Source organism: Geotrypetes seraphini, chromosome 12, assembly GCF_902459505.1.
Source record: "Geotrypetes seraphini chromosome 12, aGeoSer1.1, whole genome shotgun sequence".
In the NCBI taxonomy this organism is placed as follows: Eukaryota; Metazoa; Chordata; class Amphibia; order Gymnophiona; family Dermophiidae; genus Geotrypetes; species Geotrypetes seraphini.
The window spans coordinates 1,200,956-1,213,262 of record NC_047095.1 but is presented as its reverse complement, the minus strand read 5'-3'; the positions used below and the strand labels follow the sequence as shown (position 1 = coordinate 1,213,262).

General features: G+C 43.8%; 1 protein-coding gene across 3 annotated transcripts in view; it reads left to right on the top strand.

The window, feature by feature from the left end:
- The first annotated feature begins 229 nt into the window (after positions 1-229).
- CEP350 (centrosomal protein 350) overlaps positions 230-12,307 on the top strand; it is a 411,819-nt gene continuing 399,741 nt past the window's right edge. For all 3 annotated transcript variants that reach the window (XM_033915952.1, XM_033915951.1, XM_033915950.1), the window contains exon 1: positions 230-370. The gene's annotated coding sequence lies outside the window, so the exon portion shown is untranslated. The remainder of the gene's footprint in view (positions 371-12,307) is intronic.

Sequence of the window (12,307 nt, the reverse complement as noted above, 5' to 3'; positions counted from 1 at the left end):
ACTCTCATCAGCCAACCCCCCTACTCCCGTATGGTATCGCTCCCTCTCTCTTAAACCCACACCTGGCGTACCTACTTCTACATTTACCTTTAAGGTCGCCAATAGTAGCAGCAGCAATTCACAGCCACCTATAACCAACCCCAGACCTTTCCCTTCTCCATTCGCCCGCCCCTTGACGCAATTATTTTCCCACCGCTGCGCCCCGCCTCCTCTGACGCGATTTCCTGTTTCCGGCAGGGCGGGACGCGGCGGAGGGAAAGGAGTTGCGTCAGAGGGAGCGGGACGCCGGAGAGGGAAAGCTTCGGGGTAGGTGCCAGGCAACGTGTGTAAATTGCCGTTGGTGCCGGCAACCTGAAAGATAAGTTTGAAGGTAAGACGGGGAGTTTGAGAATTAGGGGGAAGTGCTGGACTGCGGGTAGGAAGGAGACATGCTGGTCCGCGGAGTGGGGAGTAAAAGAGAGGAGATAGCGCAGACTGCAAGAGGGGTGCTCCTAAGAAAGGGCGAAGGGGGGGTGCTTAGCATGTGATGGCAATCAAATGCGTGTGACTTGGATATCTTTGGGTTAGATATATCACAGCAGTGAATATGTCACTTTTCTATTCCTCTTTTTTAGGGCCTTGATGTAGTTCCATATATTGTCTGCTAATACAGCGCGACTATATGATAAATGTATAATAAAGTACAGTGTTTTTAGTGTATATTTTAAAAATTGTCGCAGTCCCTAGTTTTCTAACGAACCTTCTTCTTACAGAATTGTTAGATAGGGACAGATTTTCATAAAAGATGTAAGGAAACAAAGATCTGCCAAACTAGATCAGACCAAAGACATTATATTCTTAGAATGTGCAAAAGAACTAGTATAGGTGTAGAATTGTCCATCTGTTCTCACACGTTCCTGGTGTCTAGCAGTCTTTGTTGATTCTGAATCCAGTGTGACATGCCTGAGTCATACTTAACCTTTATAGATAAGTGAGGCTTGTGTGTTAATTCACTTAAACATGTAGAAATGATAGTTAATGCTAATGGAGAAATTGTAGGAGGTGTGCTGGCCCAGTAGAAAGTTATCACTAGTAGTTTGGTCTTTATTTTGACATAAAATAGCCAATAATATCTGCCATACAGTTTGTATAATCCTCCTTTGCAGGGACATAGAAACATGATGGCAGATAAAAGACCAAAAAATGGCCCATCTAGTCTGCCCATCCGCAGTAACCATTATTTCTTTCTCTCTCTAAGAGATCCCATATGCCTATCATATGCTTTCTTAAATTCAGACTCTCTGTCTCCATCATTTCTTCCGGAAGACTGTTCTACGCATCTACCACCCTTTCTGTAAAATAGTATTTCCTTAGATTACTTCTGAGTCTATCACCTCTTAACTTCATGTTATTCCCTCTCAATACAGAGTTTCCTTTCAAATGAGAGACTCAACTCATGTGCATTAACGCCACATAGGTATTTAAATGTCTCCCGCCTTTCCTCTAAAGCATACATATCGAGATCTTTAAGTCTGTCCCCATTTGCCTTATGATGAAGACCACACATTATTTTAGTAGCCTTCCTCTGGACTGACAACAGAATACCTCTTTTTGTTTGTAGGAGGGGCCATCTCCATCCCCATCTCGCAATCTCTTTCGTTATTGATGCTGTATGGGACAAAAAGTTTGGTGGGGCTATGTTCCTGGTGGCCCACCCTGTTCTACTGCCTGTACCCCTTTGAACTCACTTATACTTTTTATCTCTACTATTACTATGTTATGTTATTACCGTCTCCTCATATTTAATGGCTACATCTGGTGCATCCATCTAATCTTCCCTCGGGGGTTTCTCTTTCAAGCTGGAGAATCTGTTTTTGTTTGTCTTCATATGGAAGTTGTTCCAAAACCCTAGTCCTTTTTGTTACAAAGTATGAAATGTGATCATCTGTACTTGGAGGCCAATGCAGCATGTCCACTTCTGCTTTAAGTGTAACACATATGTATGTAGTAAGCTAAGTGTATAAGTCTAGGCACATTTTATATGTGCAGAACTTGCATGCAGATTGGGGGGAGGGAGCATTCACTTACAAGTTTTGCGGTGACTTCTTGTACACATCTCGGAGCAAAAACAAAAGCATTGGCACATATTGGCAGCCATTCTTCGCATAAATATTGGTCTAAATTTCTTGAAAATAAAATTTTATTTTGTTGAGGTTGATTTTTATGATCAGAAGAATAGTCATCAATGTATGCTGACACTTGTTTTATGTTCTGACATCCACACAAACTCTTACTTCCCATCAGTCTTTTAAACTTGCAGGCACTTTTTCTGGTTGCAGAAGACAAAACTGTCAAATTTTAAAAACTTGCATTAAATATTCGATGCTAGCAAAATATTTATTGCATTATTCACATGGCAAAGTTGCTATTTCTTTCTCTATATGGTGAGGCAAATAAAAGTAACCCCCTAGATTTATTTTTGAAATTTTCTCAGTAACAATTTTGAATTTCAGTGAGAAATTTTACATACTTAAGCTGCATTAAGGTTTTTTTATTGCAGGATGCTGTGGTAAAAGCGCTGATGCTCACAGAATTCCTATGAGTGTCGGGGCTTTTACTACAGCGACCTATGATAAAAAAAACTCTAGCTTGATAAAATGGGCTTTATTTAGTTATCATACTTACTTATTACAGTACTGTTAAACATTTTAATTTTCTTAAGCTATAGTGATGTTACTGACATTTACCTTTACTAGGTAGTGATTTTTGTGCATTAAAAATGTTTTGAGGTAAAACAATGTTAATCAAACAATAAACAATGTGTCAGAATTTCTCAGCCACTGTGAATGCTCAAAGTGTCCACTCCCAGCTTTAACACAAGCCTTCAGTCACTTTGGGAATGTCTTAAAAGCCTTCTCGATCGATCCCTGTGGCAGTTTATCCCAGATCATATGCAGTGCTTCACTGAGTTTTGATTGTTTGCAGCTTTAGGTGGAGCTTGTGATAGGTCTCCAATATTGCTTCACATACAAAAGACTACATCACTGTGACATCATTAACAGTAAGCTGGTACCCTGGATGGTCATGCCTAAAAGTCTGTAACTTCACCATGTTCAATGAAAATCTCTTTCCACCCAGCACATAAATGTAGATGGTAACAACAAATAAAGCTGTAAAATTTCACATTGAAATTCCAAGAGTTGCTGAGAAAACAGCAAGAAACCTCTAGGGGTTACTTTTTTTTGCCTCACCCTATACATTGCCAGGAATGGCCTCATTACCAATCATTGTAAAAAAGGGATGGTTATGACTGTTATTATGCCCCTGTATTGCTCCATGGTGTGACCTCATCTGGAGTATTGCGTTCAATTCTGGTCTTATCTCAAGAAAGATATAGTGGCGCTAGAAAAGGTTCAAAGAAGAGGGACCAAGATACTAAAGGAGATGGACCTCCTCTTATATGAGGAAATACTAAAACAGTTAGGCTCTTCCGCTTGAAAAAGAGATGGCTGAGGGGAGATATGATTGAAGTCTACAAAATCCTGAGTGGAGTAGAACGGGTACAAGTGGATCAATTTTTCACTCCGTCAAAAATTACAAAGACTAGGGGACACTAGATGAAGTTACAGGGAAATACTTTTAAAACCAATAGGAGGAAATGTGTTTTTTCACTCAGAGAAGAGTTAAGCTCTGGAACATGTTGCCAGAGGATGTAGTAAGAGCGGATAGCATAGCTGGTTTTAAGAAAGGTTTGGACAATTTCCTGTAAGAAAAGTCCATAGTCTGTTATTGAGAAAGATGGGGAAGCCACTGTTTGTCCTGTATCGGTAGCATGGAATATTGCTACTCCATAGGTTTTGGCCAGGTACTAGTGACCTGGATTGGCCACCGTGAGAACAGGCTACTGAGTTTGATGGACCATTGGTCTGACCCAGTAAGGCTGTTCTTATGTCTTATGTTCTAATGTGCAGCCATACCTTCTGCACAAGTTAACACCTGCACTGAGTCCCTCTTAACATTGATCAGCCATTAACTTTCTCATACAACCTGTAGTAACTGCAGCTAGGCTTTCTACATCGGCCCCCTCACTGGGCACAAAATGAATTTCTATAGTAGCCAGTGGCATACTTGTCTTAATTTCTAACAACTTACTGTATATACTCTAATATAAACTGAAATTTTTGAGCCAAAAAAGGCCTAAAATGGTGGTCTCGGTTTATATTCAGGTCATCATCCACCCACCCCCCCCTCCCGGACTTGTTGCAACTCTATGCCAGGCCTGCCAAATGGTCTGGTGGGGTGGGCTGAGACAGGAAGGATCCCTCCCATCTCTTGTCCTGGCTGACTGTGCCAAATTTTTTTGCCTCCCCTCGTGTACCTTTTTGTATCCCTGGTGGTCCAGCTGTGTACCGGGAAGGAGCGAGCTCTCCTCACTCCTGCCTTGCCCTGAGCCACTTGTTGAATGGCTGTCCCCCAGTCTTATATTCGAGTCAATCTCCTTTCCTCCTTTTTGGAAAGAAAAGGGTACCTCATCTTATACTCAGATTGAGTTATATTCGAGTATATGCAATAGTTCAATTTTGATTGTTGCATGCTACTGTGTGTTTTTTTAAGACAGGAAGCTTTTTATATAGAAAGGAACAAATAACACTGGTCAACAAAAAAAAGTTTTTCTTTGCTACTGAGAACTTAAGAAGTATTTTTAGTTAATTTAATGATGCTGATTTTAGATCTGTAATTGAAATTCAGCTAGCATATCGGGTTTCTTTTTTAAGTATATTTATTCTTTATTTGATTATTCATTACATTAATAACAAATATTCATGAATATCACAAAATTCTGTATATAAAATACATTGTAACAAACATAGGATATTTATTCAACCATGATATAGTCCACATTATAATGGTCACCAGCATTTAAATTAGAAATTAAATCTATCTTTCATCTACTACGTGGACAGGCATATTGGGTTTCTGAGATGCACGTTACTGATTTTTTTTGACAGTTTGGCAAGGCATATCAATATTGCAAGTATGAACTGTGTCCCACTAAACTTGTGTTAATGAGTGTATTCTTAAAACAAACATGAAGATAATAAGGATACATGTTATAGCATGTATTTACACCTCGCTTAACTCACACAAATGTGATGTCAGTATGCTTAGAAATGTCTGAGACACTTGCTTTTATGCTTGTACTGTACATTTGTCTTTCTTTGCAAGAACCAACAATAGTCTCCCATCATACTGGGCTTGAACTTTCCCTGATATCTGCTTTCCATCACCTTGATATCTTAATGAAATCTTTCCCCTTGCTCATCGCTGACATCACCAAGACTGGGTGGAAAGAAGTTGATCATTAAGATCTTCTTGAGTTAGCAGATGAGATTGTTTTTCATCTACTTCAGGTTGATACAACTCCTCAATAGCTTAAGAGGTACATTCTTCGTCTGAAATTTCGGCACATTGTGCTACAGATGTGGAAGGAGGAATTGGAACTGGATTCTCCGAGTCTTGAGGAATGGGTTTAATTGCTAACAGGCAATCAGGATACACAATTTTTGATTTATTCCTCTTTGTGAATCCAGCAATTTTTGTCATGCAAAAATAACAGTCTGAGTGATGATTTGTTGGTTCACGCCATGGGTACAGCGAAAGGCATCTTCTTCCATTTCCCAATCAGCCACTGTGTTAATCCGGAATAGCAGACAGTGCAGCACACATGAGGTGCCCATGCTTTATCTTGGTCGCCAGCTTTACAGCCAAAATAATGCTTGTTTGCACTTTGAAGTCAGCTGGACAAATTCTTTCGTTGATCTTGTGCAGTAAATTGTCCACAGACATAACAGAAATGATCAGGATGGTTAACACAACCTCGTCTGTTCATAATAATTATAATATCTAGACAAAAACAAACAAAATAGAAAAATTTACAGGTAGAAAAAGCAGCACAATCACTTTTTAGTATAAACTTTCAAATTACTGATATGTGTCCTAAAATATAATATTGTGCTACAGAAACAGTAAAATACCAATGTTTCATGGTAGCGTTATGACAAAAATGATATAAACACTGATGCATAGCTTAAAAACAGGATGTGATAGATGAAAACTTTTCAGATTTAGAGTCAACGTGTGGCCCTTGTTAAGGTACAGGTTACAGAACTCTAGTAGCAAAAATGCTTGTTGACCAGTGTAATGTAAAGTTTCAGAACCGAGAAGAGCCTTAATTAGTGCAGAATGGAACGAAGTATATCGGTTGCAGTCTTTGGGGTGTTGTATCAGACAAGAGAGTGATTTGATGTACCTAAGAGGCTTAATTTTGATGATCTATAGCAAAGTCAGACATTTTTGATTTCTGTTTCATTTTGACCAGTCTATGAGACTGAAATGACAATCTCTACATACAATATTGATAATACAACTATTGTCTTGCAAAATTTTGGGTCTCTTCAAGATTTGGGGCCCAGTTTGCCTTTATCTAAGGCTTCTAGAGGCTGTAGGAGCAGAGAGAACTTTCCTTTTTAACTTGTCTCTTACAATGTTGATCTTGGATTCTCGTACTCAGAAATTCTGAACTGAAAGCAGAACTTCACAGGCAGCTTGTGCAAGGAAGCACGGACACAAATGTGGCGTTAGCAGAGGCTTTGAAACAAAGCGAGCTGCAGCATTTTCTAAGATTTGAAGGGGATGAAGGCGCAATGTTATGGAGACCAGTGCTGTCTGTGACAGGGCATGAAGAAAGTAGCTTGGTTGCACTATGCACATATGAAACAAGTCGCTTCCGAGGTCTGAAAAGACTAAAAATATTTTTTATAAGTACAACTGTTATAGCATTGGGCTATTGTAGTGGAGACTTTTTGTGCCCCTGCTCTTGATCTATAGAAATGACTTTGCACATGTGCTGCAGAAAATAATAGTGTGCTTTGTACACAAATAGTTACCAGCACACCCTGATATTGGCTACAGACATTCAACCTGTCCTCTACCTAACTTTCCTGAGCTTAGGTTGCCCATTCACCTTACCTCTGTAAGCTGAGGTTTGAAGGAACAGTCATGATGATCAACCAAATTTTGCTGACACCAAATTCAAGATAGTATACCATCTGGCACAATCATATCACTCATCTGGTGCCGTTTTAAATTCCAGTGTCAGTGGGACAGGAGCAAAGCTATTGGGCATGGATTCTGTTCCTGTTGGTCTTGCCTTTCCTTCAGGTAAGTAGGGGAACCTAATTTGTGGTAAGATATGCGAGACTGGTGATCTGTTTTTGGAGGGGAAAAAGGAAGGGGCCAGTAGGAAAAATGGGATGGGCCTTCTTACTAGCTTTGAATATAAAGAGTTTTACAAGAGATGCCATCCTGGATCATACCAAAGTAAGAGGCTTACAGAAATTTATTTATTATGCATGGTGTCCTGGAAAAGTGAGACCCTGTACATAATTTCCGAATACTTTGGAATTGTTTAAACCATTGGTTCCTAAACCTGGTCCTGTAGGCACCCCAGCCATCAGGTTTTTAGAATATCCACAATGAATATGTGAGAGAGATTTGCATGCACTGCCTCCACTGCATGCAGATCTTTCTCATGAGTATTCGTTGAAGATATCCAGAAAATTTAACTGGCTGGGGAGCCTCTAGGACCAGGTTTGGGAACCACCGTTTTAAACATTTAGGGCTCCTTTTACAAAGGCGCGCGACTTTTCATCACGCGCTAACCCCCGCGCTGGCCAAAAACTACCGCCTGTTCAAGAGGAGGCGTTAGCGGCTAGCGCGTCCGGCGGTTTAGTGCGCACTATTAGCACGTTAAACCGCTAGCGCGCCTTTGTAAAAGGAGCCCTTAGTATGACCTCCTTCAACCTTGACATATTGATGAAGTCTTCGATGCCACTGAGCTGTTGGCTCAGTGAATTCTGGAGTTTCATTAAGAGCTCAACTGTTTTGTAAGCTCAATGTGCTTGAGTGCCATTCTGTTGAAAAATAAAGTACTCGGAGATGTCTCAAATTTCAGATTGATGTTTCTGCTGTAATAGGACATTTTTGGGTTATTTGGAAAAATGTTGGGGTCTTGCTTCAGATACTGTGTAGTTAATGACTGGAAAAATGAAAGAAAGACTTTGTTTTTTAAATCCAGTATCTTTGTAAGTTTTCAGTTCTACTGATATAAGTTGAAATAAATTTTGTAAGTTTGTTTTGTTTTATTTTATTTATAACTCGCCTTTCCCAAGATGGCTCACAATGTAAACATACATAATAAAAAATATATATAAAAACACACACAAAAAAATAAGTGACCAGCACTTACACAAGTACAAATGCCTTAATTGATGTACACTGTTCCTTATGATGATGTGGAATTGTCAGCTGTTAGACTAACACACAATTTTATGGAGAAGTACCAAGAGAGAGCAACTTGATATGCGAGATATGAATGGAAATGGGCTAGGGGAGATATGTGGAGAATATTGATCCACCAGTATCTAGTGTTATAATAGTGCTACATGCTTGTTTGTCAAAAAAGGGCAATAAGTTTGAGGACAAATGGAGAATAGTGGAAATAAAAAAAAGACATACTTATCTATTTATTTTTTTTTCTTCAACTGATAAACAAAATTAGTTTCATTTTTGTGGATGCTTAAATGTATCCAATAGAATAGCTGCTCCTAATACAGTCGACTCCATCTAAGTGCATGTTGGTTAAGTGCACGCTTTGGTTATCCGCACCCTACCACCATGGTCCCGTTTTTTTTTTTTCCTTTAAGTCAATGGATGTAAACTCCGGATATTTGCAATTCGGATAAGCACACAATCCGCTTATGCGCACTGATGTCATAGGTCTCGCCTCTATTCTTTCACGTTGCCTTCACTCCGGTTAAATGCAATCATGTTCTGACTGGGAAGAAAGCCAGTTGGCAGAACAGATTGGCCACAATGGCTAGGCTTCACACAGCACTGGGAAAGTGAGTGCTCCGCTTCCACTCAAGCTGTAGGGCATAGCTTTCCTATACTTTAGGCTCCAGCAGCCCACGTGCCATATTTAAACTGAGCCGGCTGGGGGGGAGGCAGGGAAAGACAGATGCTGCCCTGGCTGGGAGGGAGGCAGGGAAGGACAGATGCTGCACGGGCTGGAGGGGAGGCAGGGAAGGACAGATGCTGCACGGGCTAGGGGGGTGGCAGGGAAGGACATGATACACGGGCTGGGGGAGGCAGGGAAGGACAGATGATGCACAGGCTGGGGAAGTGGCATGGAAGGACAGATGATGCATGGGCTAGGAAGGGGTTGGGAAGGACGATGCTGCACAGACTGGGAATGGGTTGGGAATTATTGCAAGGGCTGAGGGGTTGGAAAGGACAGATGCTGGAAGGATGGGGTGCTGGGAAGGGAGGGAAGGAGAAAAAAATAATTATTGCCCAAAGGTGCATGGAGTGGGAAGGAAAGAGAGATGGTATACATAAGAAACGGAAGAAAGAGAATTGTTGGACATGATAGTGGTGGAGAGGAGGGAAGGAGAAATGTTACACTGGGAGAGATGAGAGATGACTCAGAGAAGGAAGGGATGTTGGATTCTGAAGATTGGTGATGGAGAGCGAGAGAGTTTTCAGACCACTGGAAAGGGAAGGAGGGAGAGATGCCAGACCAGGGAAGGGAAGGCGGGGGGGGAGGGGGGAGAGATGCCAGACTGCAAAAAGAGGGAAGAGAAGGAGAGAGATATGCCAGATTGTGGGAAGGAGGGAAGAGAAATATTAGACCATGGGAAGAGGGAGGAAAGAAGAGAGATGCTGGACCATGCGAGAGGAGGGGGAAAGGGGGAATACAGAGATGTCAGACCATGAGAGAGGGATGAGATGGTGCACAGCAATGGGTTTGGCAGGGAAGAGAGATAGAAGAAATGCTTTTTATGGATAGACTAGCATAGTAACATAGTAGATGACGGCAGATAAAGACCCGAATGGTCCATCCAGTCTGCCCAACCTGATTCAATTTAAAAATTTTTTTTTTTTCTTCTTAGCTATTTCTGGGCGAGAATCCAAAGCTTTACCCGGTACTGTGCTTGGGTTCCAACTGCCGAAATCTCTGTTAAGACTTACTCCAGCCCATCTACACCCTCCCAGCCATTGAAGCCCTCCCCTGCCCATCCTCCTCCAAACGGCCATACATAGATGCAGACCGTACAAGTCTGCCCAGTAACTGGCCTAGTTCAATCTTTAATATTATTTTCTGATTCTAAATCTTCTGTGTTCATCCCACGCTTCTTTGAACTCAGTCACAGTTTTACTCTCCACCACCTCTCTTGGGAGCGCATTCCAGGCATCCACCACCCTCTCCGTAAAGTAGAATTTCCTAACATTGCCCCTGAATCTACCATCCCTCAACCTCAAATTATGTCCTCTGGTTTTACCATTTTCCTTACTTTGGAAAAGATTTTGTTCTACGTTAATACCCTTTAAGTATTTGAACGTCTGAATCATATCTCCCCTGTCTCTCCTTTCCTCTAGGGTATACATATTCAGGGCTTCCAGTCTCTCCTCATACGTCTTCTGGCGCAAGCCTCCTATCATTTTCGTCGCCCTCCTCTGGACCGCCTCAAGTCTTCTTACGTCTTTCGCCAGATACGGTCTCCAAAACTGAACACAATACTCTAAGTGGGGCCTCACCAATGACCTGTACAGGGGCATCAACACCTTCTTCCTTCTACTGACTACGCCTCTCTTTATACAGCCCAGAATCCTTCTGGCAGCAGCCACTGCCTTGTCACACTGTTTTTTCGCCTTTAGATCTTCGGACACTATCACCCCAAGGTCCCTCTCCCCGTCCGTGCATATCAGCTTCTCTCCTCCCAGCATATACGGTTCCTTCCTATTATTAATCCCCAAATGCATTACTCTGCATTTCTTTGCATTGAATTTTAGTTGCCAGGCATTAGACCATTCCTCTAACTTTTGCAGATCCTTTTTCATATTTTCCACTCCCTCTTCGGTGTCTACTCTGTTACAAATCTTGGTATCATCTGCAAAAAGGCACACTTTTCCTTCTAACCCTTCAGCAATGTCACTTACATACATATTGAACAGGATTGGCCCCAGCACCGAACCCTGAGGGACTCCACTAGTCACCTTTCCTTCCTTCGAGCGACTTCCATTAACCACCACCCTCTGGCGTCTGTCCGACAGCCAGTTTCTGACCCAGTTCACCACTTTGGGTCCTAACTTCAGCCCTTCAAGTTTGTTCAACAGCCTCCTATGAGGAACTGTATCAAAGGCTTTGCTGAAATCCAAGTACCGTATTTTCACGCATATAACGCGCGCGTTATACGCGTTTTTACCTACCGCGCATACCCCTCGCGCGTTATATGCGTGAGCGCGGTATACCAAAGTTTTAAAACATAGTTCCCACCCCGCCCGACGCCCGATTCACCCCCCCAGCAGGACCGCTCGCACCCCCACCCCGAACGACCGCTCGCACGCGCTCCCACCCGCACCCGCATCCACGATCGGAGCAAGAGGGAGCCCAAGCCCTCTTGCCCGGCCGACTCCCCGACGTCCGATACATCCCCCCCCCCGGCAGGACCACTCGCACCCCCACCCCGAACGACCGCTCGCACGCGCTCCCACCCACACCCGCATCCACGATCGGAGCAAGAGGGAGCCCAAGCCCTCTTGCCCGGCCGACTCCCCGACGTCCGATACATCCCCCCCCCCAAGCAGGACCACTCGCACCCCCACCCCGAACGACCGCCGACTTCCCGACAATATCGGGCCAGAAGGGAGCCCAAACCCTCCTGGCCACGGCGACCCCCTAACCCCACCCCGCACTACATTACGGGCAGGAGGGATCCCAGGCCCTCCTGCCCTCGACGCAAACCCCCCTCCCCCCCAAGAACCTCCGACCGCCCCCCAGCCGACCCGCGATCCCCCTGGCGACCCCCACGACCCCCCCCCCCCCCTTCCCCGTACCTTTGGTAGTTGGGCCAGAAGGGAGCCCAAACCCTCCTGGCCACGGCGACCCCCCCAACCCCACCCCGCACTACATTACGGGCAGGAGGGATCCCAGGCCCTCCTGCCCTCGACGCCAACCCCCCCCCCCCCAAGAACCTCCGACCGCCCCCCAGCTGACCCGCGATCCCCCTGGCGACCCCCACGACCCCCCCACCCCCCTTCCCCGTACCTTTAGTAGTTGGCCGGACAGACGGGAGCCAAACCCGCCTGTCCGGCAGGCAGCCAACGAAGGAATGAGGCCGGATTGGCCCATCCATCCTAAAGCTCCGCCTACTGGTGGGGCCTAAGGCGCGTGGGCCAATCAGAATAGGCCCTGGAGCCTTAGGTC